Below are 8780 nucleotides of genomic sequence, written 5' to 3' on the forward strand. Positions count from 1 at the left end.
TTTGTTTTTTTCTATGTGCTCTGTCAAATGTGGTTGATTTGTGGTACATACTTGAAGTCAAACCGGCCCCTACTGGATGGGGCTCTGTAAGCATTGGCTCGGGTGTTGTAAGATGAAATAAGGACAGTTAAACCACAGCCAACTAGCTTTTTATTCTACACATCCAGAAGCTGCAAGCTTTGCTACCTGAATTTTGTACTGTTTTTCATAATAGGCAAAATAAAAAACAATCAAAGGTCTATTTTTGCCTCCGTGTTCTTTCATTTGGTGCAATCTAACTGAGAGTCCAAGATGAGGGACAGCATGACAACTGAGCCTTCAAAGTCAGCACTGGTTGTAATGTTGGTCAAGTCTACATTTCTAATTCTTTCCCTGAGATAGTCCTTATGATATCTTCTTTGGGGCACCAGCCCCAAGGGAGCCACAGCCAGTGAAGGTGCCTAGGTGTTTCTCCTTCAAATATAAGCAGATTCACTCCTTTGGCTGAAGATGATCCGGTGGTGACAGTATAACCTGTTGCATGACTGGTGGGTGTGCTCAGATCTGTCCCAGTGTGTCACAGGCACCATGTTCCTGATCTCACAAGAACCCAATGAGAGTGGCACTAACACTGGAAAGGTAGGGTTGAGGAGGGGTTAAGTGCTTGGACTCTGAACTCCACGTGCCTGGGTTTAAATCTTGGGAATACAGTTATTTGAACTCTCTGTTCCATTACTTTCTCATTCATAAAATGAAAATAGAGTGTGCCCTGTTTCCTGGAGTTGTATGAATGAAGTGAGTTAATTATACTGGATACATGCAAGTCCTCAACAGTATTAGCATCTACTGTTGGCAGCTCTACTTTAGAAATAATAGATAATACACCCACACATGCACACACACTAAGTAGGACACTAATTTGTATGCATGTGTATATTTCTACAAACATGGATATAAAGCAAATGCTCAGTATATAAAGGAGTTGAAAATATAAGTGACTGTGTATTTTTTCTATTTTCACTAATGAATGTATTTAATGTAAAAACTTCAATATATTAGAATTAAAACAATGTCTCATTTAAAACTTTTTGTTGTTGTTGTTTATTTACAATCAGTTTTAATTTCTGTGAAACACATGTATTTGGACATCAAGTAGAAGAAACAACCTAAGACCCACCACATACAAAGAAAAGGAAACTTAATTTTGATCTCCTTCTTGATTCTCAAGAATGTGATCAGACTTCTTTAGGACAAATGCCTGGCCTCTACTTAGAGATCTGGAACTGTTTCCACACGTGGAAAGCACAGAGACACAGAGGGAAAACTAACAAATGACCTACAACTCTATGGGCTGATGTCACTGCTGGGGCTCCTAGGCAGTGTCTCCTGTGGCTTCCAACACCTTAGTGCCTTCCTTCCCCAACTGGACCTGGGCTGCCCTGGACTGGGAGGTGCAGGGGTGGGGGTTGTGGTGCAGGAGACAGTGTGGGTGACAGGAGAGCCCTGGTGCAATGATGATGTTCTATTTTCTCAGGGTATTTTTGTCCACAAGCTCTTTCAACTCTGTTGATTCATGGAAAATGCTCGAAGTCAAACTGGCCCCTGCTGTTTGGGACTCTGCAAGCATTGGCTCAGGTGTTGTAAGATGAAATAAGAACAGTTAAACCACAGCCAACTAGCTCACTTCCTAAGGGCCACAGCTAATGGAAAGAACATATCCATTGCACACATATTCCTGCTGTCAAACACACTCTCAGGCTGTGGGTGAGGGTCCCTCCATTTTATACCAAGTTCATTCCATTAGCTGCTTTGTGAATTGGGATCATACGACCAGGACAGTTGAGATGCTGTTCCCTCAGTCCACTCTGATGACACTGTTCTGAAGGAAACAGCAGAGATTTCTTGTAGCACTAGGTGATCCCTGACATTCCACCAGGATCTGTGCTTTTCTGTGGCAGGTGATTTACTAAGGCTCAGACTTTTGGTTTCATTTTGTCCATGTAGGCAGGGTGACATGAAACGTCACAACAGCAGGTGCCTCTTTCCTCACAAGAACACAGAAATATGGAAGCCCTGAATTCACCTGTGTCATTGAATGTCATAGACTGAGTCATCTCAGTCCCTCTACACAGAGAAGTGACAGTAGAGTCAGACTGAGCAAAGCTCCATAGAAGTCACGCACATCAGAGAAGTGTGCTGGGTGTGGAGCAGAGGAGGGCTGCTCAGCAACATGAGCACAAAGAGCAAGTGTCCTCACCCTCATCCCACCCAAGCATGGAACAGAGAGGGTGCCCAGTTCAAGGTCCCAATCTGTCCAGTCCTTGGGGGAAACAAAACTCTGTTTCTGAGATCACCACCCTGGCTTTCACAGCCTGACTTCACAGCACATTCTCACCACAGATTTCACTCCTCTTGCTCTGTGCTTGACAGCCAGCTTCTGGGTGAGCCTTGGCTTCCACGAGCATGGGCCCAGGCTAGGGCTTCAGCGCAGCATGTATGGGAGAGAACTCTCTCTTAGGGTAATTTATAAGCTCAGCTCTTGCCTAGACACCATCAATGGGCCTGGTCTATATGTGACTCCCCTCCTGACACCGGATATTCTAACTGTGGCCACACCTCTGAGTTCTTGAGATTTGGGTTCAAAAATCCAGAATCTGCAGCTTCTCCTTGCCCCATTCTCCACCTTAAGAAACTGTTTCTGGTTAAGCCTCAGCCTCCCACACCCCTCCTGGTGGCAATTCTATCACTTGGTCCATTCTCAGTATAGCACAGATGGAACTCATCTAACGTGTAGAAATGAATATTTGATCCTGTCATTAAATTCCATTAATTATTTCTTCAGGAAATATCTCTGACAAAATAATACTTGTTTTCCATTTTTTTTTCTAGAAGCAGAAAAAAATCTAAATGTTTGAGATTGGAAGAAAAGTTAAATAATCATTATATTTCCATGAAATATTTTGGGTCCACTTAAAATTATATTTCTGTAATGTACAACAACTTAGTAAATACTTATGCTATCAAGCAAAAGCAAATATGTAATAAAAAACTATATAACTCTTTCAATATTCCTTTGGCTATCCGGGTCTTTTCTGGTTCCATATAAATTTTAGGATTATTTGTTCTATTTCTTTTAAAAAAATGGGTGGGATTTTGATAGGGATTGCATTAAATGTGTAGATTGCTTTAGGTAGAATAGACATTTTCACAATATTTGTTCTTCCAATCCATGAGCATGGAATATTTTTCCATTTCTTTGTGTCTTCCTCAATTTCTTTCATGAGTACTTTATAGTTTGCTGAGTATAGATTCTTTGCCTCTTTGGTTAGATTTATTCCTAGGTATCTTATGGTTTTGGGTGTGATTGTAAATGGGACTGACTCCTCAATTTCTCTTTCTTCTATCTTGTTGTTAGTGTAAAGAAATGCGACTGATTTCTGTGCATTGACTTTATATCCTGACACTTTACTGAATTCCTGTATAAGTTCTAGCAGTTTTGGAGTGGAGCCTTTTGGGTTTTCCACATATAGTATCATATCATCTGCAAAGAGTGATAGTTTGACTTCTTCTTTGCCAATTGGGATGCCTTTAATTTCTTTTTGTTGTCTGATTGCTGAGGCTAGGACTTCTAGTACTATGTTGAATAGCAGTGGTGATAACGGACATCCCTGCCGTGTTCCTGACCTTAGCGGAAAAGCTTTCAGTTTTTCTCCATTGAGAATGATATTTGCGGTGGGTTTTTCATAGATGGCTTTGATAATATTGAGGTATGTGCCTTCTATCCCTACACTTTGAAGAGTTTTAATCAGGAAGGGATGCTGCACTTTGTCCAATGCTTTTTCAGCATCTATTGAGAGTATCATATGGTTCTTACTCTTTCTTTTATTAATGTATTGTATCACATTGATGGATTTGCGGATGTTGAACCAACCTTGCAGCCCTGGAATAAATCCCATTTGGTCGTGGTGAATAATCCTTTTTATGTACTGTTGGATCCTATTGGCCAGTATTTTGGTGAGAATTTTCGCACCTGTGTTCATCAAAGATATTGGTCTGTAATTCTGTTTTTTGGTGGGATCCTTGTCTGGTTTTGGGATCAAGGTGATGCTGGCCTCATAGAATGAGTTTGGAAGTTTTCCGTCCATTTCTATTTTTTGGAACAGTTTCAGGAGAATAGGAATTAATTCTTCTTTTAATGTTTGGTAGAATTCCCCTGGGAAGCCGTCTGGTCCTGGACTTTTGTTTGTTTGGAGATTTTTGATGACTGTTTCAATCTCCTTACTGGTTATGGGTCTGTTCAGGTTATCTATTTCTTCCTGGTTCAATTGTGGTAGTTTATACATCTCTAGAAATGTATCCATTTCTTCCAGATTGTCAAATTTGTTGGCGTAGAGTTGCTCATAGTATGTTCTTATAATTGTTTGTATTTCTTTGGTGTTGGTTGTGATCTCTCCTCTTTCATTCATGATTTTATTTATTTGCGTCCTTTCTCTTTTCTTTTTGATAAGTCTGGCCAGGGGCTTATCAATCTTATTAATTCTTTCAAAGAACCAGCTCCTACTTTTGTTGATTTGTTCTATTGTTTTTTTAGTTTCTATTTCATTGATTTCTGCTCTGATCTTTATGATTTCTCTTCTCCTGCTGGGTTTAGGCTTTCTTTGTTGTTCTCTCTCCAGCTCCTTTAGGTGTAGGGTTAGGTTGTGTATTTGAGACCTTTCTTGTTTCTTGAGAAAGGCTTGCACCGCTATATATTTCCCTCTCAGGACTGCCTTTGTTGTGTCCCACAGATTTTGAACCATTGTGTTTTCATTATCATTTGTTTCCATGATTTTTTTCAATTCTTCTTTAATTTCCTGGTTGACCCATTCATTTTTTAGAAGGATGCTGTTTAGTCTCCATGTATTTGCGTTCTTTCCAAATTTCCTCTTGTGATTGAGTTCGAGCTTCAGAGCATTGTGGTCTGAAAATATGCAGGGAATGATCTCAATCTTTTGGTACCAATTGAGACCTGATTTATGACCAAGGATGTGGTCTATTCTGGAGAATGTTCCATGTGCACTAGAGAAGAATGTATACTCAGTTGCTTTGGGATGGAATGTTCTGAATATATCTGTGATGTCCATCTGGTCCAGTGTGTCATTTAAGGCCTTTATTTCCTTATTGATCTTTTGCTTAGATGATCTGTCCATTTCAGTGAGGGGAGTGTTAAAGTCCCCTGCTATTATTGTATTACTGTCGATGTATTTCTTTGATTTTGTTATTAATTGGTTTATATAGTTGGCTGCTCCCATGTTAGGGGCATAGATATTTAAGATTGTTAGATCTTCTTGTTGGACAGACCCTTTGAGTATGATATAGTGTCCTTCCTCATCTCTTATTATAGTCTTTGGCTTAAAATCTAATTGATCTGATATAAGGATTGCCACCCCAGCTTTCTTCTGATGTCCATTAGCATGCTACATTGTTTTCTACCCCCTCACTTTAAATCTGGAGGTGTCTTCGGGTCTAAAATGAGTTTCTTGCAGGCAGCATATTGATGGGTTTTGTTTTTTTATCCATTCTGATACCCTGTGTCTTTTGATTGGGGCATTGAGCCCATTAACATTCAGGGTAACTATTGAGAGATATGAATTTAGTGCCATTGTATTGCCTGTAAGGTGACTGTTACTGTATATTGTCTCTGTTTCTTTCTGATCTACTCCTTTTAGGGTCTCTCTTTGCTTAGAGGACCCCTTTCAATATTTCCTGTAGAGCTGGTTTGGTGTTTGCAAATTCTTTCAGTTTTTGTTTGTCCTGGAAGCTCTTTATCTCTCCTTCTATTTTCAATGATAGCCTAGCCAGATATAGTATTCTTGGCTGCATGTTTTTCTCATTTAGTGCTCTGAATATATCATGCCAGTTCTTTCTGGCCTGCCAGGTCTCTGTGGATAGGTCCGCTGCCAATCTAATGTTTTTACCCTTGTATGTTACAGACTTCTTTTCCCGGGCTGCTTTCAGGAGTTTCTCTTTGTCGCTAAGACTTGTAAATTTTACTATCAGGTGACGAGGTGTGGACCTATTTTTATTGATTTTGAGGGGCGTTCTTAGCATCTCCTGGATTTTGATGTTTGTTCCCTTTGCCATATTAGGGAAATTCTCTCCAATAATTGTCTCCAATATACCTTCTGCTCCCCTCTCTCTTTCTTCTTCTTCTGGAATCCCAATTATTCTAATGTTGTGTCGTCTTACGGTGTCGCTTATCTCTCGAATTCTCTCCTCGTGGTCCAGTATTTGTTTGTCTCTCTCTTGCTCAGCTTCTTTATTCTCTGTCATTTGGTCTTCTATGTCACTAATTCTTTCTTCTGCCTCATTTATCCTAGCAGAGAGAGCTTCCATTTTTGATTGCACCTCATTAATAGCTTTTTTTATTTCAACTTGGTTAGATTTTAGTTCTTTTATTTCTCCAGAAAGGGCTTTTATCTCTCCGGAGTGGGTTTCTCTAATGTCTTCTATGCCTTTTTCGAGCCTGGCTAGAACCTTGAGAATTGTCATTCTGAACTCTAGATCTGTCATGTTACCAATGTCCGTATTGATTAGGTCTCCAGCCTTCGGTACGGCCTCTTGTTCTTTTTTTTGAGGTGAGTTTTTCCGCCTTGTCATTTTGTCCAGATAAGATTTGCTTTCTCCTGCTGTGGAATTCCGCTGTTCTTGATGACTGAAGTTGGTTTTGGATGGGTTTCTTGTTGATCTTCTGGGGGAGGGGCCTGTTGTAGTGATTCTCATGTGTCTTTGCCGCAGGTGGAATTGCACCGCCCTTGCCAGGGGCCGGGCTAAGTAATCCGCTCGGGTTTGCTTTCGGGAGCTTTTGTTCCCTGAGCGCTTTCCGTAGAGTTCCGGAGGACGGGAATGAAGATGGCGGCCTCCCAGTCTCCGGCCCGGAGGAGCCGAGAGCTTGGGGTTCCACTCCTCAGTGCGCTCTCAGAGCAAAGCGCCCAACCGCCCTGCCTCCCTGGCCTGCGGTCACGCCTTGAGGAAAGCATTCAATTGCTGGAGCTAGAGAAAAGTGCCGGGTCGCTTCTGTCTCCATGGCCTCCGCCCACGCTCCAAGCCCACCCAGCCTCCGACCGGCACAAGGTAACCCCGGGCTTAGAGCTCACTCCTCGGCTTTGTCGCTGTAGCCGGCTTCCCCGCTCTAAAACCTGCGAGCTCTGCAGCACTCAGACACCCCCAGTCCTTCTGTGACCCCGCGGGACCTGGGGTTATGCTGACCCCGCCTGGGTTTCCCCCCGGTTTAGCCTCTGGAGCGATGCCTCCCAGTGGAGCCGACTTTTAAAAGTCCCGATTTTGTGCTCCGTCGCTCCGCCGCTTGCCGGGAGCCGGCCCCTCCCCCCGGGGTCTATCTTCCCGTCGCTTTGGATTCACTTCTCCGCAGGTCCTACCTTTCAGAAAGTGATCGATTCTCTGTTTCTAGAATTGTTGCTCTTCTTCTCTTCAATCTTCCGTTGGATTTGTAGGTGTTCACAATGGTTAGATAAGCTGTCTAGCTGATCTCCTGCTACCCGATGTCGTCTCAGCCTGCTACTTCTCCGCCATCTTGACGCCTCCCTCCCTAAACAGGTGATTTCAATCATTTCTGGATATTTCAAAATTTCTACAACAAATTGACTTTATAATTTTAAAAACACAATATAAGTAATATTGACGATTATGGCTATAATAATGTGAAATTACAAACACAAATGAGGAAAAGACACATTAAACTGTCAACAGTGATGTGGTCACAGATTTTGAAGGACAGGTTCACTGATTATTGTTCTATGCACATTTAAAAAAAAAAAACATGTATTACTCTCAGAATCAGGGAAGAGAAATAAAAAAGTAGCTATGGGAAAGTCAAGGAGCAGGTAAGGGATAGAGCCAACTCACATACAAAGGAAGCAGCCTGCCTCACAACTGCTTTCCTCTTGTTAGATAATATACCTCAAATAAGACATTTTCTCCTCCTGGAAATGTATGCTGCATTCTAGCCAAGAACAAATATGATACAGGAGAATGAATAATTGAGAATTGTAAGAAAAGACTGTGTCCCACGTCTTAACCTCATAAGTGTCACATAGTTCAGGTGAAGTCTGTGGTAAAATACATAGATAAAGGCATTGCTGTTGGGAGGCATCACTTTCCAGCCTATTAAACTGCTGTGGAGACACTGGGGCAGATTAAATGCCTTCTCACTTGGAAGTGAGTCTGAGGAGATGGTCTTACCATGTCTTCCTGTTTCTGGGCTCACTGTCCACCTGTCAAGCTAATGGCATTTGAGCAACAAGGAGCTGACATGCCTTGAAATTACTTGAAATCCTAAATAAAGCCAAACATTTAGTTAAAACATAATATGTGTGCTTTGCACAATTTGCAAGTGAATGTCAGCAAGGTCTTCTGGCTATGGTCAATAAATCTTCTTTTGGAAAACCACTTATAAAGCTGGACTACCAAAAAAACAAAAAACAAAAAACAAAACAAACAAACAAACAAAAAACTAACCATTTCAGTGGTTGGGAAATGTCCAAATTCACACATATAGGAAGTGTTTCTGCTTGAAAAGCTGCAGTTCAGGGAACAGCAGTGGTGCTGTTGCCTACAGGAGCCCTCATTCCTCCCACACCTCCCCACACCCAGCTTCTTCCAAGATAAGTCAGGCCATGAGGACTGACAGGAAAATTACACAATGTAAGGGAGCTCAGTTAATTTAGGGTAGGGAGTGAAGTGAGGTTGATATGACAAACCCAGAGGTGTGCATTCAGGAAGGCCAGGCTTCCGCTAGTGAG

The sequence above is a fragment of the Martes martes genome, assembly GCF_963455335.1.
Source record: "Martes martes genome assembly, chromosome: 11".
Taxonomy (NCBI): Eukaryota; Metazoa; Chordata; class Mammalia; order Carnivora; family Mustelidae; genus Martes; species Martes martes.